This window comes from Hyperolius riggenbachi, chromosome 1 (genome assembly GCF_040937935.1).
Source record: "Hyperolius riggenbachi isolate aHypRig1 chromosome 1, aHypRig1.pri, whole genome shotgun sequence".
NCBI lineage: Eukaryota > Metazoa > Chordata > Amphibia > Anura > Hyperoliidae > Hyperolius > Hyperolius riggenbachi.
In genome coordinates this window covers 225,888,511-225,912,074 of record NC_090646.1, presented here as the reverse complement: position 1 = coordinate 225,912,074, position 23,564 = coordinate 225,888,511, and the positions used below count along the sequence as shown (strand labels likewise).

At 45.9% G+C, this 23,564-nt stretch overlaps 1 long non-coding RNA gene across 1 annotated transcript; it reads right to left on the bottom strand.

Moving 5' to 3' along the window:
• Window positions 1–857: 857 nt before the first annotated feature.
• LOC137547207 (uncharacterized) lies at window positions 858–22,924 on the bottom strand. Its single transcript, XR_011026517.1, has 3 exons — window positions 22,717–22,924; window positions 21,157–21,245; window positions 858–1,120 (listed from the first exon to the last, which is right to left on the bottom strand). It is a non-coding gene; the product is annotated as an uncharacterized lncRNA (long non-coding RNA).
• Window positions 22,925–23,564: the final 640 nt, after the last annotated feature.

Below are 23,564 nucleotides of genomic sequence, written 5' to 3'. Positions count from 1 at the left end.
GTTACTATGCCACAACTCATTACAACATGAGTGGTAACACAATGCCATTCAGAATGTGAATAGGCCCCACAGATAACACGGCTACATCAGGCTCATTTTAAGGTAAACCTAAATCTTTTTTTTAAAACAAAAATGTAGATATGTACCTTGGGAGATGGGGATCTCTGGAAGGTTCCCCATCCCTCTCCATCTCTTCTTTGCTGCACTGGGACCCTCAAAGTTCAGTCAGAAGGCTGTTGCATGCAAAGTAGCTGCAGCTCGGACTCGGCTAAAAAATCCAAACCTGCTAGGATTCCTGTTAGTGCTAAAACACAGTGCAGTCGAGCTCCATAAACAAGAACTTGTCAATGGGCTTGCGGGGGTCCCAGCGCTAGAACAGAAAGAAGAAGGGTAATGGGGAAAGATTCAGGAAGATCTAAAGGAGGCTTCCCTCTCCCAGAGTAAGTACCCAAATTGGGGCATTTTTCGTTTCAGGGTTCCTTTAACCCTCCTGGCGGTCTATTAAAAACCGCCAGGGGGCAGCAGAGCAGTTTTTTAAATGTTTTTATTTTTAAATCATGTAACGAGCCCAGGGCTCGCTACATGATAGCCGCTGTGCAGCGGCATCCCTCCACCCTCTTCGATCGCCTCCGGCGATCTCCGATCAGGAAATCCCGTTCAAACGGAATTTCCTGGAGGGCCTCCCCGTCGCCATGGCAACGGGCTGCATGACGTCACCGACGTCGTGACTTCATTGGGAGTCCCGATCTACCGCTCAGCGCTGCCTGGCACTGAGTGGCCAGGCAGCGCATGGGGTCTGGGGGGGGGTCGGCGAGCGGCGGGTAATCAGCGCGGATAGGCGGTGATCAGAATGCACACGCAGCTAGCAAAGTGCCAGCTGCTTGTTGCAAAAAAAATTATGCAAATCGGCCCAGCAGGTCCTGAGAAATCCTCCTGCACGGCATAGCCTGTGCTCAGCACGGGCTTGCCGCCAGGGAGGTTAATATGCACCTGTAAAAGGAAAACTACATGCACGCCTCTCCAGAAAGGCTTCCAATGGTTCTTCTCTTGTGACATTGTCAGAACTTTGGCTAGATTCCATCGTCAGTGCCGTCTGCCTCACTGCTCTTGGTCACTGGTACTATGAGAAAGGTAAGAGAAAGGCAAAACTGTCAATCAAATCCCCTTAAATCCCTATGATGCCTATTACCAGAAGAGGGTTATCACTGCGGCCCTGAATGCAGACAAGGTGTGCAAACAAACAAACATGTACAAGGGACATTTGTAGTGAAAACGAGGTGAGGATTGAGGACAACAGTAAGTCTTTCTGAGGAGGTCAGCATATACTTTTTTCCCTACAAGTTACTTAATACCTCTGCGCAGATAATTGCCCATTTGTGATTAACTTTTTTTCCTGAGTTTTCTCCTAGGAGACCATTTTTCAACTTCTTTTTAAAATAACTTTTCAGCACTTTGCAATTGAATAAAGTATCAAAAAGTAGGTGAATAAGTATTGTCAAAATTATTTTGAGTATTTTCTTGCTTGCTGGTGTCTTTAACCCCCTTGCCGTTACAATTCTGGCGGCAAGGGGGCCGCGCAGCACTTTTTATTTATTTTTTTTTTAAATCATGTAGTGAGTCGAGGGCTCGCTACATGATAGCCGCTGACAAGCGGCATCCCCTATCCACTTCACAAGTTCAGAACGGGATTTCCTGCTGGGCTTCCCCGGTCACCATGGCCACCAGGCGGGATGACGTCACCAACGTCATGGACGTCGGGACGTCAGAGGGAATCCCGATCCACCCCTCAGCGCTGCCTGGCACTGATTGGCCAGGCTGCGCAAGGGGTCTGGAGGGGGGGTGGCGCGGCGGGTAGCGGCGAATCGGCGGCGATCGGAAACTGCACGCAGCTAGCAAAGTGCTAGCTGTGTGCAGGAAAAAAAATGTGAAAATCGGCCCAGCGGGGCCTGAGAAATCCTCCTACGCAGGTTACCCCGAGCTGAGCTCGGGATAACCGGCAAGGAGGTTAAAGGCATTTTATTGACAATGGCCTCACTTCACTAAGATCATGCTGGAGATAATAAGGCAAGAGAAAACGTACCACCACACAGTAAGAGAGTTATCTTATCTCTTCATTCCTTAAGTTACCACCTCTGTAGTTAATTTACCTCCTCCAGCAGTGGCTGGAAAGTGTAATGGTTAAGGGCTCTGCCTCTGACACAGGAGACCAGGGTTCAAATCTCGGCTCTGCCTGTTCAGTAAGCCACCACCTATTTCAGTAAGGAGTTTCTTGGGCAAGTCTCCTTAACACTGCTACTGCCTACTGAGTGCGCTCTAGTGGCTGCCTCGCAAGCGCTTTGAGTCCGACAGGAATATAACTATACAAATACTGCAATTATTATTATTAATTTACCTCCTCTGTAGTTATTTTCACACGCAGTTAATAAACAGCCTGTCTTTAACTCTGGAGTTATTTTAAGGATTGAAGAGTTAACTTAAAGACAGAAGAGTTAACTTTAGGTTTGCCTGAGGTAAAATGTTTCCTGAATACTACATGCCTCATCACCATGGTGATCACTCTAGAAACGTTATTAAAGACAGGAGATAAGCTTAGTGAATTGAGGCCACTGTGTAAAAATATCATCTAGGAGAAAAGTTAGGTGAAAAAGTTAATTTCATGTAGGCCATTGAATTGTATGTGTAGTACAGCTAAACAATACAACGTTGGTAGCAAAAAAAAAAAAGAGTCTTGTGTTGTTTTCCAGTGCAGGAAGAGTTAAAAAATGTTATCTATGCAAAAGAGCTTCTCTGAGCTCTTTGACCCAACTTGGGTTGTAAACAGTCCTATTTTCTGAAGCACTTAAACAACCAAGAAACTGTGAGAGGCTGGATGAGACAAGGTGTTACTGCTGGGAAGTTCAAAGGATCATTAGCTCTGCTTTGTTTTATAGTTTAAAATACAGAATGTGGTTTCTAAACTGCAAATATATCAGAATGGTGCAATTTTATTTAAAAAAAAAAAGCTGATAACTGAAAATAAAAATACGAGATTATTTTCTTTGCTACTAATGTTCTATTTCATAGCTGTACTACACATACAATTCATAGTCTCATAAGTTTTTTTGTGTTTTGTTTTTGCTTTAGGTTTGCTTTAAATCCCCCTATTTCATAGTCTTAACATTAAAAAAGGCCTTAAAATGGATATGAGTCAGTTACAATACCTCATGTTCATTTTCCTTCCTTCGGGTATCTGACACAGTTTTACATTCTTTGAGGAATCCCCAATTAAGCTAACACAAAATACTTTTCTTCACTATTTCCATAAAAGACATCCCAATTCCCTGTGAGGCTGTTAGTTTTCATCACTCTCGTTTAAAACTTGAGGAATAGACATAACTATTTTCCTGACAAGTTGATGGAGGCTGCCAGACACTGTAGAAAGCATTTTGTTTTTATGAAGAAGATATTCACAGCTAATACAAATCCAGCTGTGGAGCTGCTTTGTGAACTCCTCATATTTCATGTACTTATATAAATGACCGTCATTTGTAAAACTGCTAACTGGGGAAGAAATCCCATAACCCATCAAGTTTCTACAGCTACTACTGAGCACAGCATTTCAGGATACAATCATGCATAACTCATTTATTAGTGTGGATAGACAGATAGATAGTAGATAGATAGATAGATAGATAGATAGATAGATAGATAGATAGATAGATAGATAGATAGATAGATAGATAGATAGATAGATTTTTTTTTAGAATTTTTAAAACAAATTAGGTGATTGGAAAGTAAAGATTGGCCCTGATTAACAAAGTTGGGACAAACATGCTCTGGTCCCTTAAAGTGTAACTGTCGGGCATAAAATCAAAAATCAATTCTTTATTTTTATCTGGTAAACAAGTAATAAGGATGCTAACCAGGCAATCCAAAAGATAAAATCTCTATTACTTTTCTTGTTTATAAATGAGCATTCCCCAGTTTACCTGACTTTTATTTGGTACGTTGTCGCAACAGGAAGTTGCAGGGCAATCTGGGTTGTCCTTTTTTGCTTCTGTACATTAGTTAACTCTGAAGGGAAATAAAGAAGCAAAAAAAGACAACCCAGCATGCCCTGCAACTTCCTTTGTGCGGCAACGTACCAAATAAGAGTCAGGTAAACTGGGGAATGATCATTTATAAACAAGAAAAGTAATAAAGATTTTAACTTGTGGATTGCCTGGTTAGCATCCTTATTACTTGTTTACCAGATAAAAATAAATAATTGATTTTTGATTTTATGCCCGACAGTTACACTTTAAGGACCAGAGCCTTTTTTAATTTCACACTTCCTGATTACTGTGATTGGCTCACAGATATCAGGCACTCCTAACCATTGAATGGAACTCCTATGGAACTCCGCAGTCTTTAGACAGCAGAGATTTGTGTTGGCGGCGATGCACTATTGCACCTAGTGCACGGGAGCCACCAGTGTTAAAACTACGCTGCATCTGGCTAAGGCAGCCACAACTGTGGCATAGTTTTAACTATCGGTGGTCCTGAAGCGGTTAACATGGTGATACCTTGGTTTTGTGCAGCTACAATCTCCAGGCTGGTGACACGTGCAACCAGCTAACAGTGAGTAATTGTAATGTATTATTGATGTATAAAGCGCAAACATGTTCCGCTGTACAGATTTAAACAAACATGCAGTACACAATTATACAAAAAAATAGGATACTCAAAATATAGACATTAAATAAATAATACAGAATTGGTAGAAATTGGTAGAATAGGCAAAAACTCAGGGTTACTGTGGTTACAAGTCTACAAGTCAAAAGCATACCCCTGGTTCACCCCTAGCATGGCTTCTCTTATGTACATTTTCCTATTCATTATTGCAGTCCTCGTGGCTAGTGGGAATGCATTGCTTCATTTCTTTCTACTAAATGTGTGGCAGTCCTGTATAGTGATGCATTGCCTGGAGAATGGTGCTCATTAATGGTTAGTGTTAGGCGTAGGTAGGGAGAAGGATAGTTGAAGGAATGGAGAGACAGGAGGTCTATCGGCACTGCAGGTGCTTTATTCCAAAAGCAGGCACAGGTACAGTACAAAAAATCGTAAAGATAAAATTGATTCACATACCATAGGATGGAGTGGGGTGATGCGGTGGGTGCTGAGGAAAGGTGCCTGACTGCCGTTTCGCGCTGCAATGCGCTTCAACGGAGGCAAACTCCGTTGAAGGATAGTGTAAGACATAGTTTGGGGGAAAGGTTAGTATGAAGTATAGTTAGGCAAGGCGATAGTAGATTATAGGTACTCTTACTATTGGCATAATATGGTGACAAAATTATCAGGCACCTCTTTTAAAATGTATACTGGTTCCCCTCACTCTGTTCTATTAACATATTAAGTAATAAGTGCAATAAATAAAAACACAAACATCTTTTAAAAATCCTTTAATTAAAAATGACACTCAACAGGAAAAAAAATGTAGTAATATTCCATGGCAACACGTGTCCCAATGATTATAATCTGATCTGAAGAGTCCCGGTCATTTAAATCCATCCGGGTTTTCACTGAAGAGCCACAGAGTGAACTTATCTGATCCATTATTTATCCAGCAAACACTGAATGGGAGTCAATGCTGTCTTTATGTCAGCGGAGCAGAAAGAAGGTACTCATTTCCCTTAAACTGCACATGGATCATGAAATAATAAAAAATAATCATAATATCCTGAAATGATGGACTACATAACATAAAAACAGTAAAACAGTTATTGCCCCTCGTTAAGTCATCAGCAGCAGAAATGTTTGCAGGAAAAATGCCTGACCTTCATATACCACTTGTTTGGGGCCCTATCCCACGTCAGAGGACCTGCCTTGTCACCAGCCACTTATTGGTGGCCCAGAGCAAAATGGGATAGCCCACCAACCTTCACAAATTTCAGTCAAATATTGTTCTACATATCTGATTGAACCAAACCAAATCAGTGATAGTCATAACAATTTGACTCAAATCCAAATCCAAAAAAGTTTTCTTTGCTGTAATGATTGGTGTCAGCAACACAGATTGTTCTGATTATTGGTGATCTGTAGTATCACCAATAATACAGATGCTATACCTGATTATGTGGTGATTTTCAGAATCACCAATAATACTAGTATAGCTAGACATGGGACACCCAATGTGGTATAGTGTTTGGTGCAACAGTAATCAGAGAAGTTATCTCCTGAATAGCGGGAGATACAGACACTACTGCAGCCAATGATTCCCTAAGGGGCAGGGAATCAGACTTTACTGCAGCCAAGAATTCCCTGAGGAGCAGGGAATTCAGATAGCACTGCAGCCAGTGGACACCTGAGGAGCAGGGACCACTGACTGAGCTGCAAGAGAGATAACTGATGGAATGAGTGTTTATGTTTGAACTCCAGCCGAGGATTCCCTGAGGAGCAGGGAATCAGATTGTACTGCAGCCAGTGGACACCTGAGGAGCAGGGACCACTGACTGGACTGCAAGGGTGGTGACTGGAGTATTGAGAGATTATGATTGGACTGCAGCCAAGGTTTCCCTGAGGAGCAGGGAATCAGACTGTACTGCAGCCAAGGATTCCCTGAGGAGCAGGAAATTCGGACTGTACTGCAGCCAGTGGACCTCTAAGAGGTAGAGTCCACTGACTGTGCTGCAAGATGGTCTCCTGAGGGGCAGGTGATCATAACCCTGTGCTTGCAGCTAATGAATACCTGAAGATCTAGTGTCACAGACAGTACAGTAAAGCTGATCACCTAAGGGTTAGGTGACAGCCAGAAAGGTCAGACAAGCAAGGTCAGTAACATTCGGACAGATAAGGTACAGAGACGGAAGACTGATTCGGTAACTGGGTACAGGCAATGTCAGCAACAGTTATCAGATAGGCAGAGGTACTGAATCAGCAAGCAGGGGAATAGTCAGGAAAGCCAGAGTTCATAACGGGTAACAGTAATATGTGTTAATCCTAATCTAGGTGTGAAGTCCTTGGTTTCAACACCAGGGAACTAGTCTAAAACATAAACAGTAGCAATGTAGCAATATCCTAGTCTTAGGTGTGAAGTCCTTGGTTTCAACACCTGGGAACTAGTCTAACACATAAACAGTAGCAATGTAGCAATCTCCTAGTCTTAGGTGTGAAGTCTTGGTTTCTACACCTGGGAACTAGTCTAAAGAATAATATTCAAGTCACACAATACAATAGTGCTATAGGCTATCAACGGAATCTGACTAAGTGTGAATTCCCAGCTCCGGCTGGTACGATCACTGGTACACACTGTACGATCTGACTAGTGTTGGGCGAACAGTGTTCGCCACTGTTCGGGTTCTGCAGAACATCACCCTGTTCGGGTGATGTTCGAGTTCGGCCGAACACCTGACGGTGCTCGGCCAAACCGTTCGGCCATATGGCCGAACTAAGAGCGCATGGCCGAACGTTCCCCGAACGTTCGGCTAGCGCTGTGATTGGCCGAACGGGTCACGTGGTTCGGACCCGAACGCGCTCTGATTGGCCGAACGGTCACGTGGTTCGGGTAAATAAATACCCGAACCACGTCATATCTCCGCCATTTGTCTGTGGGTTTAGCTTTGGGTAGGCAGGCAGGGTAGTTCGCGCTCCAGCCACGCTAGCCAGGGTCCCCCCTGTCATTGTGTCACTGCTGGGAACAGTAGTACACCGCTTGCTCAGCCACACTATATAGCATTCTGTTTACTGCCACTCTGTGTACCTCGCTCAGCCACACTATATAGCATTCTGTTTACTGCCACTCTGTGTCTGCTGGGAATAGTAGTACACCGCTTGCTCAGCCACACTATATAGCATTCTGTTTACTGCCACTCTGTGTACCTCGCTCAGCCACACTATATAGCATTCTGTTTACTGCCACTCTGTGTCTGCTGGGAATAGTGGTACACCGCTCGCTCAGCCACACTATATAGCATTCTGTTCACTGTTCTGTGTCTGCTTGGAATAGTGGTACACCGCTCGCTCAGCCACACTATATAGCATTCTGTTTACTGTTCTGTGTCTGCTGGGAATAGTGGTACACCGCTCGCTCAGCCACACTATATAGCATTCTGTTTACTGTTCTGTGTCTGCTGGGAATAGTGGTACACCGCTCGCTCAGCCACACTATATAGCATTCTGTGCACTGTTCTGTGTCTGCTGGGAATAGTGGTACACCGCTCGCTCAGCCACACTATATAGCATTCTGTTCACTGTTCTGTGTCTGCTGGGAATAGTGGTACACCGCTCGCTCAGCCACACTATATAGCATTCTGTTTACTGTTCTGTGTCTGCTGGGAATAGTGGTACACCGCCCGCTCAGCCACACTATATAGCATTCTGTTCACTGTTCTGTGTCTGCTGGGAATAGTGGTACACCGCTCGCTCAGCCACACTATATAGCATTCTGTTCACTGTTCTGTGTCTGCTGGGAACAGTAGTACACCGCTCGCTCAGCCAGAGTATATAGCATTGTGTTTACTGCCACTCTGTGTACACCGCTCAGCCAGACTATATACCATTGTTTACTGACACTCTGTGTACACCGCTCAGCCAGACTATATACCATTGTTTACTGACACTCTGTGTACACCGCTCAGCCAGACTATATACCATTGTTTACTGCCACTCTGATTCTGCTGGGAACAGTAGTACACCGCTCGCTCAGCCAGACTATATAGCATTGTGTTTACTGCCACTCTGTGTACACCGCTCAGCCAGACTATATACCATTGTTTACTGACACTCTGTGTACACCGCTCAGCCAGACTATATACCATTGTTTACTGAAACTCTGTGTACACCGCTCAGCCAGACTATATACCATTGTTTACTGCCACTCTGATTCTGCTGGGAACAGTAGTACACCGCTCGCTCAGCCAGACTATATACCATTGTTTACTGACACTATATAGCAGACTATATAGCATTGTGTGTACACCGCTCAGCCAGACTATATACCATTGTTTACTGACACTCTGTGTACACCGCTCAGCCAGACTATATACCATTGTTTACTGCCACTCTGATTCTGCTGGGAACAGTAGTACACCGCTCGCTCAGCCAGACTATATACCATTGTTTACTGACACTCTGTGTACACCGCTCAGCCAGACTATATACCATTGTTTACTGCCACTCTGATTCTGCTGGGAACAGTAGTACACCGCTCGCTCAGCCAGACTATATACCATTGTTTACTGACACTCTGTGTACACCGCTCAGCCAGACTATATACCATTGTTTACTGCCACTCTGATTCTGCTGGGAACAGTAGTACACCGCTCGCTCAGCCAGACTATATACCATTGTTTACTGACACTATATAGCAGACTATATAGCATTGTGTGTACACCGCTCAGCCAGACTATATACCATTGTTTACTGACACTCTGTGTACACCGCTCAGCCAGACTATATACCATTGTTTACTGCCACTCTGATTCTGCTGGGAACAGTAGTACACCGCTCGCTCAGCCAGACTATATACCATTGTTTACTGACACTCTGTGTACACCGCTCAGCCAGACTATATACCATTGTTTACTGCCACTCTGATTCTGCTGGGAACAGTAGTACACCGCTCGCTCAGCCAGACTATATAGCATTGTGTTTACTGCCACTCTGTGTACACCGCTCAGCCACACTATATAGCATTGCGTACTCTGCCAGTCAGTGTGTATATTGCTGGGATCAGTAATACTCCACTCACCGTCAACCACTATATGAGCTCAACATGAGTTCCCCAGAGACCTCCGCTGTGAGCAGCACTCCCAACAACAGCAACAGCCAACGCCCCACGCAAGCTATAACATCCACCCCAGCAGCCAGTGGTCAGCAGCAGCCCTCCCCGGAGGAGAACGTTGTGTCCATCAGTCCGTCGCCAGAGCGATTAATGAGGGCTGCCATTGAGGAGATGATGGGGCCTGATGTGGAGGAGGAGGTCTGGCTCAGGCCAGCATCCCAAGTTAATGTTGAGGACGATGAGGGGTCTGTGTCTGGGGATGTTGGGGTGGCAGAGGTGGTGGGTGGGTCAGACTCAGGAGAAGAGTTGTATGATGAGGATGATGATCGGGACCATCTGTATGTGCCTCAGAGTCCGACCCCGGAAAACATGTTGTATCGTGTGTTTAGGTACTAAAATCTGCGTTCCCTCCCAGTAGTGTTGGGCGAACAGTGTTTGCCACTGTTCGGGTTCTGCAGAACATCACCCTGTTCGGGGTGACTATATAGCAGACTATATAGCATTGTGTTTAATGCCACTCTGTGTACACGGCTCAGCCACACTATATAGCATTGTGTTTACTTCCACTCTGTGTCTGCTGGGAACAGTAGTACACCGCTCACCCGCCACTGTATAGCATTGTGCTCTGTGTCACTGCTGACAATAGTGGTACACCGCTCACCCACCACTGTATAGCATTTCTGTACTGCCACTGTACTGCTGCCAGTCAGCGTGTACTTTAAGGATAAGTGAAATGAGGAAGAAATCCGGTGAAAGAGGGAGGGGCAAGGGAAGAGGTGTTTCCCCTGACGGTTCACGTACAGGCCACAGGGGAGCACCCAAGAAAACCCACTCAATACTGCCCATGTTGTCCAGGACAACAACCCTCACAGATCCAAAAGAACAGGACCAGATAATTACTTGGATGACCTCTCAAGCGTCCAGCAGTGGGTTAAGCAGCACCAGCACATCACGCACGAGGTCCGAGTCCTCAGCCAGTTAAAGTCTGGGCTTTCTTTGAAGACTGCACTGAGGATGTTACCATGGCGATTTGCAAGGTGTGCAAGACCCGCCTGAGCAGGGGGAAAAGTATTAACAACCTCTCCACCACCAGCATGAGCCGCCACATTCTATCCAAACATCCCACTCTGTGGGCAAACGCGGCAGGACAGGGTACCACCAGCAACACTGCCTCCCTTGGGTTCACCAGACTCACCACCAGACCCGCCTCAGCAGCAGCAGTAGCCCAGCCATTGCGTGGTTCACAACATTCACAAACATCAGACGATGCTGACACTGTCACTTTCCGGACTAGTGCTCTTGAGGTCTCCCAGTGTTCATCAAACACAACAACCAACAGCCCTTCGGTGTGCAGCGCTACGGTTGAGTTGTCTGTCTCTGAGATGTTTGAGCACAAGAGGAAATTGCCAGCAAATGACCCCCGGGCCGTGGCAGTAACAGCCAGCCAGCATAGCCAAGCTTCTGGCCTGCGAAATGCTGCCATATCGAGTGGTGGAGACAAACAGCTTCAAGGGCATGATGTCAGTGGCCATCCCACGTTACGTTGTTCCCAGCCGCTACCACTTTGCGCGCTCTGCAGTGCCTGAGTTGCATGAGCACGTGGTCAGCTAAATAACCCGAAGCTTGAAGAATGCCGTTGCCTGCAAGGTTCACCTCACCACTGACACCTGGACGAGTGCGTTCGGCCAGGGTCGATACATCTCCCTTACCGCGCACTGGGTGAACCTTGTGGAGCCTGGCAGCGATTCCTCACCTGCTACGGCGCGGGTGTTGCCCACGCCGCAAACAGCTGGATAACAACAGCAGCACCTACCTCTCTGACTCCTTCTCCTCCAACGCATCTCAAAGCTGTACCTCATCCGGAAATGCTAACCCAGCACCAGCAGCAGTAGGATCGTGGAAGCAGTGCAGCACAGCTGTTGGCATGCGTCAGCAAGCGTTGCTGAAGCTGATCTGCCTTGGGGATAAGCAGCACACAGGGGAGGAAATTTGGAGGGGAATAAAGGAACAGACGGATTTGTGGCTGGCACCGCTGGACCTGAAACCGGGCATGAAGCTAGACACCTGGCACGAACTGGCAATGTACGCAATAGAGGTGCTGGCTTGCCCGGCAGCCAGCGTTATGTCGGAACGCTGTTTCAGTGCTGCCGGAGGCATCATCACAGATCGGCGTATCCGCCTCTCCACAGAAAATGCAGACCGTCTGACTCAAATTAAAATGAATCAATCCTGGATTGGAAACGACTACGCAACACTCCTGGACCCCAACCAAGTAACATGACCGATGAACATCTGGGATGGTTTAGCGTTTCCGGTCCCTGTTTATTGAACCTCTCATCTGTATTACATTTATGACTGCATGGCGGCAAAAAGCATTGCTGCTATATCCGCACGCTTTTTGTCCTCATGCAAGGCCTGGGTTGTTGTGTCTCACAAAGCGTGGCCTTCTCCTCCTGCGCCTCCTCCTGTTCCATCACGTGTGCTGCTGCTGCTGCTGCTGCTGCTGGGTTACCGTTGCCGGTCCCTGTTTATGGAACCTCTTATCTTTATTACATTTATGACTACATGGCGGTACAAAGCATGCTATCCGCACGCTTTTTGTCCTCATGCAAGGCCTGGGTTGTTGTGTCTCACAAAGCGTGGCCTTCTCCTCCTGCGCCTCCTCCTGTTCCATCACGTGTGCTGCTGCTGCTGCTGCTGCTGCTGGGTTACCGTTGCCGCGTGGTCCCTGTTTATGGAACCTCTTATCTTTATTACATTTATGACTACATGGCGGTACAAAGCATGCTATCCGCACGCTTTTTGTCCTCATGCAAGGCCTGGGTTGTTGTGTCTCACAAAGCGTGGCCTTCTCCTCCTGCGCCTCCTCCTGTTCCATCACGTGTGCTGCTGCTGCTGCTGCTGCTGCTGGGTTACCGTTGCCGCGTGGTCCCTGTTTATTGAACCTCTTATCTTTATTACATTTATGACTACATGGCGGTACAAAGCATGCTATCCGCACGCTTTTTGTCCTCATGCAAGGCCTGGGTTGTTGTGTCTCACAAAGCGTGGCCTTCTCCTCCTGCGCCTCCTCCTGTTCCATCACGTGTGCTGCTGCTGCTGCTGCTGCTGCTGCTGCTGGGTTACCGTTGCCGGTCCCTGTTTATGGAACCTCTTATCTTTATTACATTTATGACTACATGGCGGTACAAAGCATGCTATCCGCACGCTTTTTGTCCTCATGCAAGGCCTGGGTTGTTGTGTCTCACAAAGCGTGGCCTTCTCCTCCTGCGCCTCCTCCTGTTCCATCACGTGTGCTGCTGCTGGGTTAGCGTTGCCGCGTGGTCCCTGTTTATTGAACCACTTATCTTTATTACATTTATGACTGCATGGCGGTACAAAGCATGCTATCCGCACGCTTCTTGTCCTCATGCAAGGCCTGGGTTGTTGTGTCTCACAAAGCGTGGCCTTCTCCTCCTGCGCCACCCTCCTCCTGTTCCATCACGTGTGCTGCTGCTGGGTTAGCGTTACCGGTCCCTTTTCCTGGAACCTCTTATATGTATTACATTTATGACTGCATGCTGACAAAAAGCATGTTACCTGTGCAAAGAAAACAGACATTTCCCGCATTTAAAAGACAGTTTTCCCTTTGAAACTTTAAAATCGATTTTCTCAAAAACTATAAGCTCTTTTTGCTAAATTTTTTTTCCTCTTGTACCCACTCCCAAGGTGCACATACCCTGTAAATTTGGGGTATGTAGCATGTAAGGAGGCTTTACAAACCACAAAAGTTCGGGTCCCCATTGACTTCCATTATGTTCGGAGTTCGGGTCGAACACCCGAACATCGCGGCCATGTTCGGCCTGTTCGGCCCGAACCCGAACATCTAGATGTTCGCCCAACACTAGATCTGACTAGGGTCTGAGTGCTCACATGTAAGTTTTCGCAACTGCAGACAACTTGCAACTGACAGGCATGTCCTATATATACCCAGAGCGCTGAACAGCGCTGCCCCAGTCACTCAGCCAATCCGGAGCATAGCTGGAGTCAGCTGATCGGCTTGATCAGCTGACTCCCATTCTACTAGAATAAAGGTCCTGTCGCCTGGCGCGCGCGTAGTTCTCAATCTGTGTGCACTAGAAGGACCAGGCGAACCAGCAGCATGTTGCTGCGTGGCAGAAGCCGCCGGCTGGTACGCAGAGATAGCCGCCATGCCGCTTGCCCATGCAGGGGCATCTCCGCTATTCCTTACAGTACCCTCCCCCCTGAGGAGTGGACCCCGGACACTTCCTATCTGGCTTCTCAGGGTGTAAGTCATGAAACTCTTTCTTTAATTCCTCAGCATGCATGCAACAATTCGGCAGCCAAGTTCTCTCCTCTAGACCATACCCCTTCCAGTGGATCAGATACTGTTCAGAGTTTTGCACTAACCGAGAATCCAAAATCTTTTCGATCTCATACTCAGGTTGGTCATCAACCATCACAGGGGGGGGGGGGGGGGAGAGGAATCTACATGCACTGCAGACTTCAACAGAGAAACATGGAATGATTTCACACCTTTCATGCTGGCTGGGAGATCAATCACATAAGTGACGTCATTAATTTTTCTGGACACCGGGTATGGCCCTACGAATCTGGGTCCCAACTTAGGTGACGGTTGTTTTAAAGCTAAGTGCCGAGTAGATACCCATACCATGTCCCCTGGGGAAAACTTCAACTCTACAGACCGTCTCTTATCCGCCTGTTTCTTCTGAGCCTGGAAGGCTTTCCCCAAGTTCCTCTTAACCATTCCCCAGATCTCCCTCAATGCCCTTTGCCAATCCTCCAGGGCTGGAAATGGGGTGGATGCCACAGGTAATGGGGCAAACTTGGGAGATCTGCCCGAAACTACCTGAAATGGGGAAAATCCTGAAGAAGAACTCTTCAGAATGTTATGTGCAAATTCTGCAAACGGCAAAAACTTTACCCAATCGGACTGTGCATCTGCCAAATAATATCTGAGTAACTGCTCAAGGGACTGGTTAACTCTCTCGGTCTGACCATTTGTCTGTGGGTGGTAGCCTGATGAAAATGAAAGGTCCATACCCAGCTGATGGCAAAAGGCTTTCCAAAATTTCGACACGAATTGGACTCCCCGATCTGACACCACATTCTCCGGAATGCCATGGAGCCGGAAAACGTGCTGAATGAAGAGATCAGCTAACTCTTGGGCCGAGGGGAGTCCTTTCAGAGGGACAAAATGAGCCATCTTACTGAACCTATCCACTACCACCCAAATGACCGCCTTACCCTCAGACTTGGGGAGTTCTCCTATAAAGTCCATTGTCAAATGAGTCCAAGGTTCATTTGGCACTGGTAAGGGTTGTAATGTACCCACTGGTGCCTGGCGAGAGGGCTTACTTCTAGCACAAACTGAGCACTCTCTTACAAACTCCTTACAATCTGTTGCCAGCGTAGGCCACCAAGCGCATCTGGCCAGTAAATCCTGAGTTCTGGCAGCCCCAGGATGTCCCACATTTTTATGGGAATGGAATAATTGTAAGAGCTGTAGGCGGAATGGCAGTGGTACAAACATAACTCCCTCAGGCTTCCTCTCTGGAACGTCCTGTTGATAGGGGCCCAGAGTAGCCGCCCAGTCCTTCCAGGTCTCAGTAGCTGCCAATACTACTTTCTGAGGTAGGATGGTTTCAGGGGTTGAAGGTTGCACTGTCTCGGGCTCGAAACACCTAGACAGAGCGTCAGCTTTGACGTTCTTACTGCCCGGTGTATACGTTATGACAAATCTGAATCTTGAAAAGAATAAAGACCAACGGGCCTGTCGAGGACTAAGTCTTTTGGCCCCTTCTATGTATTCCAAGTTCTTATGATCCGTATAAACTGTGATAGTATGCTCTGCCCCTTTTAGCCAATGTCGCCATTCTTCAAAGGCTAATTTAACGGCCAAAATCTCTCGGTTGCCAATATCGTAGTTCTTCTCAGCAGGAGAGAACCTACGGGAAAAGTAGGCACAGGGGTGAAGTTTTCCTTGCAAACCAGAGTGTTAAGACAGTACAGCCCCAACCCCGGCCTCTGAGGCTTCGACCTCCACTATGAAGGGGAAGGTGACATCCACATGTCTCAAAATGGGAGCAGAACAGAACAGTTTTTTCAGTGTGGAAAAGGCAGATTGTGCCTCTGCTGACCAATGGTAAGTGTCAGCCCCTTTCTTGGTAAGACTGGTGAGGGGTAACACTACCGAGGAGAACCCCTTGATGAATCTCCTGTAGTAATTGGCAAAGCCCAAAAATCTTTGGAGTGCCTTCAAACCCACAGGTTGCGGCCACTCCAAAACAGCAGAGACTTTTTCTGGATCCATGGAGAGACCAGATGTAGAGATAATATAACCCAAAAAAGGAACGGAAGTGACCTCAAAAAGGCACTTTTCTAACTTGGCATACAGTGAGTTCTGTCTTAATTTCTTTAAAATGAACTTGACATGTTTACGGTGTTCCGTCAGATTAGGAGAGAAAATTAGTATGTCGTCTAGATACACTAGCACAAATTTTCCCAATACCTCCCTGAAAACCTCATTGATCAACTCCTGGAAGACGGCAGGGGCGTTACACAACCCGAAGGGCATAACCAGATACTCGTAGTGCCCGTCGGGTGTGTTGAACGCCGTCTTCCATTCGTCACCATCTCTAATCCGTACCAGGTTGTATGCACCTCGTAAATCCAATTTGGAAAAAATACTGGCATTGGTCACCTGAGCGAACAAATCGTCAATCAAAGGCAAAGGGTAATGATTTTTTACTGTAATCTTATTTAAACCTCGGTAGTCAATGCAGGGTCGAAGGCCTCCATCTTTTTTCTGCACAAAAAAGAAACCTGCCCCAGCTGGTGAACGGGAAGGGCGGATGAAGCCTTTGGCCAAATTCTCTTTGATGTATTCCTGCATTGCCACTTTCTCAGGTCCTGACAAATTATAAAGATGACCCCTAGGAGGCATACAACCAGATCTTAAATCAATGGGACAATCGAAGCTACGGTGAGGCGGGAGTTTATCTGCGGATTTAGGACAGAACACATCAGCGAATTCCGCATATTGTACTGGCACTCCTTTAACCTGAATCTTGGTAGCACAAACAGTAACTTTCTCCAAACAATGATGATGACAATGGGCCGACCAGCTCTTTAGCTGACCAGAAGCCCAGTCAATCTGAGGGGAGTGAAGTTGCAACCAAGGCATACCAAGGATAATGGTGGAGGTTGCCATTTGCAGGACAAGAAATGGTATACTCTCTTTATGGAACACCCCTACATTACACACCAACACGGGGGTTTGAGAAAGAGGTTGTCTACTTTGTAATGGAGAGTCATCCACTGCAGTGACCAGAATCTGTCGGTCTAACGGGAGTTATGGAATTCCCAATCTCTTTACAAAATCATAATCTATAAAGTTGGCTGCAGAGCCGGAGTCTACAAAGGCTTCTGTAGGAACAGTCTGACCCTCCCATGTGATTGAGCAGGGAAGGAGCAGACGATTATTGTTTAGAGGTAAAGACTGCTCGCCTAGGGTATTACCTCTGACTACACCTAGGCGGCAGCGTTTCCTGACTTTTTAGGACAGTTCTGTACCATGTGACCCTCCTCTTCACAGTATAAACAGAGTCTTTCTGATTTCCTGCGATTCTTTTCCACCTGCGTCAATCTCGAGTGTCCGATTTGCATCGGCTCAGGCGGAGGTGACGAGGTTGGAGAGGAGGCGTAGGAGACATATCTTACAGCATTTCTACCCCGGGTCTGTTTTTGATAGCGTAAGCGGCGATCTACCCGTACAGCCAAAGAAATTGCCTCGTCTATGGATTTGGGCTCAGGATGTCTCAACATCAAGTCAGAAACTGCATCAGATAACCCTGACAAAACAGTCCAACAGTGCATGTGTTCCCCATCTAGCTGATACAGCCCACTTCCTGAACTCTGCTGCGTAAACCTCTACCGGATATCGACCCTGGCGCAGGGTGGTGGAAGCAATATCCGGATCATCATAAATAATGGCCATGGCCTTAAAGAATTCCTGAACTGATGACAATGCCTCATGCCCTGCAGGAAGACTATATGCCCATGTTTGTGAGTCCCCTGATAAAAGGGTCTTTATGAACGTAACTCTCTGAGGCTCAGTTCCCAACAGGGTAGGCCTCAACTCAAAATATGATTGCACTCGATTTCTGAAATTCTGAAAGTCAGATCTATGTCCAGAAAACTTTTCAGGTACAGACATACGAAGGTCTGTAACTGGAGGGGATCGCACTGAATTCACAGCCGTTTGAAGGACCTGTACTGACCCAGACAGAGCTGTAATCTGAGTCTGTTGGGCATCAAGCACCCTGATGAGATTCTCCACCGAAGTGGCTAGTCCATCAACTCGGCTGCTCAGTGCGTCCATAATGTTTTGGTCTGCTGTTCTGTAACGATTGGTGTCAGCAACACAGATTTTTCTGATTATTGGTGATCTGCAGTATCACCAATAATACAGATGCTATACCTGATAATGTGGTGATCTGCAGAATCACCAATAATACTAGTATAGCTAGACATGGGACACCCAATGTGGTATAGTGTTTGGTGCAATAGTAATCAGTGAAGTTATCTCCCGAGGAGCGGGAAATACAGACACTACTGCAGCCAATGATTCCCTGAGGGGCAGGGTATCAGACTGTACTGCAGCCAAGAATTCCCTGAGGAGCAGGGAATTTAGATAGCACTGCAGCCAGTGGACACCTGAGGAGCAGGGACGACTGACTGAGCTGCAAGAGAGATAACTGATGGAATGAGTGTTTATGGTTGAACTGCAGCTGAGGATTCCCTTAGGAGCAGGAAATCAGATTGTACCACAGCCAGTGGACACCTGAGGAGCAGGGACCACTGACTGGACTGCAAGGGTGGTGACTGGAGTATTGAGAGATTATGATTGGACTGCAGCCAAGGTTTCCCTGAGGAGCAATGAATCAGACTGTACTGCAGCCAAGGATTCCCTGAGGAGCAGGAAATTCGGTCTGTACTGCAGCCAGTGGACCTCTAAGAGGTAGAGTCCACTGACTGTGCTGCAAGATGGTCTCCTGAGGGGCAGGTGACCATAACCCTGTGCTTGCAGCTAATGAATACCTGAAGATCTAGTGTCCCAGACAGTACAGTAAAGCTGATCACCTAAGGGTTAGGTGACAGCCAGAAAGGTCAGACAAGCAAGGTCAGTAACATTCGGACAGATAAGGTACAGAGACGGAAGACTGATTCGGTAACCGGGTACAGGCAATGTCAGCAACAGTTATCAGATAGGCAGAGGTACTGAATCAGCAAGCAGGGGAATAGTCAGGAAAGCCAGAGATCATAACGGGTAACAGTAATATGTGTTAATCCTAATCTAGGTGTGAAGTCCTTGGTTTCAACACCTGGGAACTAGTCTAACACATAAACAGTAGCAATGTAGCAATCTCCTAGTCTTAGGTGTGAAGTCTTTGGTTTCAACACCTGGGAACTAGTCTAAAGAATAATATTCAAGTCACACAATACAATAGTGCTATAGGCTATCAACGGAATCTGACTAAGTGTGAATTCCCAGCTCCGGCTGGTTCTAACACACTGTACGATCTGACTAGGGTCTGAGTGCTCATACGTAAGGTTTCGCAACAGCAGACAACTTGCAACTGACAGGCAAGTCCTACATATACCCAGAGCGCTGAACAGCGCCGCCCCAGTCACTCAGCCAATCAGGAGCATAGCTGGAGTCAGCTGATCGGCTTGATCAGCTGACTCCCCTTCTACTAGCATAAAGGTCCTGTCGCCTGGCGCATGCGCGCATAGTTCTCAATCTGTGTGCACTAGAAGGACGAGGCGAACCAGCAGCATGTTACTGCGTGGCAGAAGCCGCCGGCTGGAACGCGGAGATAGCCGCCATGCGGCGGCATCTCCGCTATTACTTACATTTGCTTTCTTTTTTTCTATTAATATTTCCAATATTAATAGATGTACACAATGTGTATCAGAATCACAATTATTTATTTCACCAAGCATGGCTGAATCATGCCCGGAATTGGCAAAACATAGTTCAAGAAGAAAACATACTGTAGATAGATAGGTGCACAATCATGCAGGCTACAAGCAGAAAACAGTTTACATTGTACATAACATTTCCTAATCTGGTTTCCATTCTACATAACCGTACCAAAGTGACATTGAAATGGCGGATAAATTAGTCTTGTAACTGTGGCCGTGACACAGCCGGGGCTGCAGGTAGTTGGGGGGGGGGATGCGCTGATGGAAGTATGTGTGGAGCCAGAGAAGCCTACAGCCTGATGGAAGGAGACTTTACTAGTGGTTGCCTGGGAGATAGGGATCATTGGCGATCCTCAGTGCCCTAGATCGCAGTCTTGTATAGGAGAGCAAGTGAGGGGAAGGATCTCCCAATAATCTTCTCCGCTGACCTGATGACCCTCTGTAGTATGTGCCTGTCACTGGCAGTGGCTCCATCACACCAGACTAAGATGGAAGAGAAGAGGATCGATTCAATGGTGGCTGTATAGTGTTTATACAGCAACGGATGGCTATTAAGATAATTAAAGTCTTTCTAATTTTTAACTTTCAGCTAACTTCATGGTACATATCATCATTGTACAATTGGACATAATATACTTTGTTTCAAAGAAAGCTTGAGAGAAGTGATACCTGCTGGCTCCACCTTCCCTGCTCTTTTAGTGGTCACAGGTGGGTACACAGATATAAGTCATACAATATGGATAGAGCACAAACTGAAATAAGAAGGTCTTATTTATCCCTTAGGCCAACATTATTGTGAACCCCCCCCCCCCTCCCCTCTCCACGTGCTTTGACCATTCTGTGTGCAGCTAATTACAGTAGTCCCATTCCTTCATTTACACTCCCTTGGGAAATGGCTCCTCTCTTCCACATTTAGCCCCTATTGTCTAACTGTTTTTTCTATCTGCAGCCTCCCCCTGAGACAGCAGCCACCCAAGGCCCGGGCCTACGTGGTCTCTCCAAAAGTCCACCCCTGTTTGCAAATAACATCATTTTAACATTGTTAATAACAAGACACACCGTTGATCCATCAACATTTGGAATAAATCCTCAATTATTTCTGTTAAGGTAACATTGTCATTTATGCTTCTCTTTTTGCAAGTCTATAAAATTCCTTTATTACAAAAAAATTCTTTAACGTACTTTCATGGAATATCATGTCACGGTAATACTTCTGCATTTTCCAGGAAATAGATGAGTTTTATTAGGGTTCTATAATTTTTTTGCTTCTCTTTACAATAATATGGTTTCAGGTGATGAATTAAAAAACATTCATCCCTTATCAACACCCACAATGGTACATAATTTCAGCATTCATTTAGTGCACAAACACACACACATACACACACACACACACGCACACTTACTATAGGCTGCTGAGAATTCATCTTGTTGAAAGCAGAATCAGATTAGATGCTCTCCAGCACGTTCCGCGTCTCTTCAGCAGCCGTTACTCCTTAATGGAAATAATGACAAGAGCATCAGGGATAAGCGTACCACAGGGTCCATCTACACACAACGCACTTTTTATAATTAAAGGCCGGCTCTCAATAAATACTGAATGAGGCTGACTTTTTGCCTTGTAAGTGATACAATTTCCCTGCAATACCCCTAGAAATACAAATCAATTATTTTAGATAAATATCAATGGAGGAGGAAATTATTGAAATAATTCCAAGGCAATATTCTAATCTTCAATAAAAGATAACACATGGAAAATGTAATTATAGCATGTTTATACAGCACAGAATAATGTGATGAGCATAATAAAGACATCACATAGGGAAGCGTGAGCTGTTTTGTGAAATGAAGTGCACAATCAGGGAATTTTAAAACAAGCTATGAGTGTTGGTAAATAGTGTGGTGCTGTATCTGAACAGATAATCATTCCCCTCAATGCTACTCTGGGCTAATTCATATGCTATAAATCAATGCGTTGAATTGTTTAAATGATACCCATGAAATCTATGTCCAGCTAAATGCAGTATGATAATGTCGCACAAATGCAGTTATATTGGTTTTCAGAATTATTATTATTATTGAGTATTTATATAGTGCCACATCTTCCGCAGCTCTGCACAGAGTATATGGTCTTGTCAGAATGATTTTGATCAGTACATACACTTGTAGTTTCCATTGGTGATGGCCATTCCTAGCTACATGGAAGTAATACATGTTGTTCGTTGACATTTTTGGGCATAAGTGAGTAAAGCAGCAACTCGGGATGCCACTGGACCTGATGGGTGTGCATTGCCAGCAGGGGCACGTCTTCCACTTTCTATTTATTATTATTATTAATTTTATTTGTAAAGTGCCAACATATTAAGCAGCGCTGCACAATAGGTAAATGGGTAAACATACAAGGTAGGACATCCAAAGAACTCACAACCACACAATCTCATGCAAATGTCTTTGATAACAGTAGTTCAGTGTCTTTGTTCAAAATAGAGTCAGTTTTAGTTCACAAGAAGTGTGTCAGACAGTGAGATTGCATAATCAAGCTGGAAACACTAGGGAGGAGGGCCCTGCCAGAGGCTTAGAATATATAGGGTGGGGGTAGAGACAATAGGTGCATCTGTTGAGGGGGCGCCCAGCAGTCAGAACATATTATGGTAATGATGTTCTTTTAAAAGTATTAAAGGTGGGGGCGCGTCTGATGGCTGGTGGGACTGAGTTGTTCTAGAGTGGGTGCAGACCTAGTGAAGTCCTACAATCGTGCATGGGAGTGAGATATGCGCGGTGCGAACAGGCACAGGTTGATGGAGTATCAGAGGGGGGTGGGCTGGTATGTGCCTGTGGACATCAAAGATGTAGGTCGGGCAGGTTATGTGCACCAATTTGTAGGCCAACACAGAATTTTGAAATTGATCCTTTATCCTCTAATGCTGTTTGGTTGCAAACCCTCACTACTGCCAAAGCAGACTGACCTAGCACTGAGCTGTTTTGGCATAAGATTTCTTCCTTGCTGTGAATGTATTTCAATGGGATGCTGAACAGAGCCAGATTGAGACTATGAAGAGTAAACATCACTCGGTGTAATCTTGGTCCTGTTCCTTTTAGCGTTGGATGATCTTGGCGCCGGGGATTTTAGTGCTGGATTTCTGCATTAGGAGATTTTTGTAAGGTTCTAATACAGTTCTGTATAATGCCTGAAAAAGAAATTTAACATTTTGAAAGCTTGCAATAAATCATGTACAGTTAGTCATTAAAGGTAGCACCGCAATCAACGTTTTTTGGTTTGATGTCTGCTTTTCTGAGATTTTTTAAAAACGTTATGTGGATGACAGATTTTAGTTCATTCACTGGGACACAAATAAACCACATAAAAGCTAGCTGTTACCTGCCACTACCTGCCACCAGCTGTCATCCTTCCCTATCTGCCACTAGCTGTCAACGTATGCTAGTCAGTAGCCATCACTCGCTACTACCTTCCAGTAGCTGTCGCCTGCTACCTGCCATTATCAGGCAACTGCTACCATTCAGTATTCATCAGCATCACACGCAATCTGTCACAAGCTTTTGTCTGCTATCTGTCACTAGCTGCCTGTCACCTACTATCTGCCACTACTTGTAACCCACTGTGTGTCGCTCGTTGTCACCCTCTGTAACTAGCCATTGCACACTGTCACTAGCCTTCATCTATTATCTGTCATAACTTGTCACTCTTTATCTGATAATCTTCTTGTCACCTGCTATCTGTCACTACCTGACGTGTATGGCCACTACTGTGAAATTGTGTTATCAGAGTACATCTGTTGTGTTATTGTGTTATTGG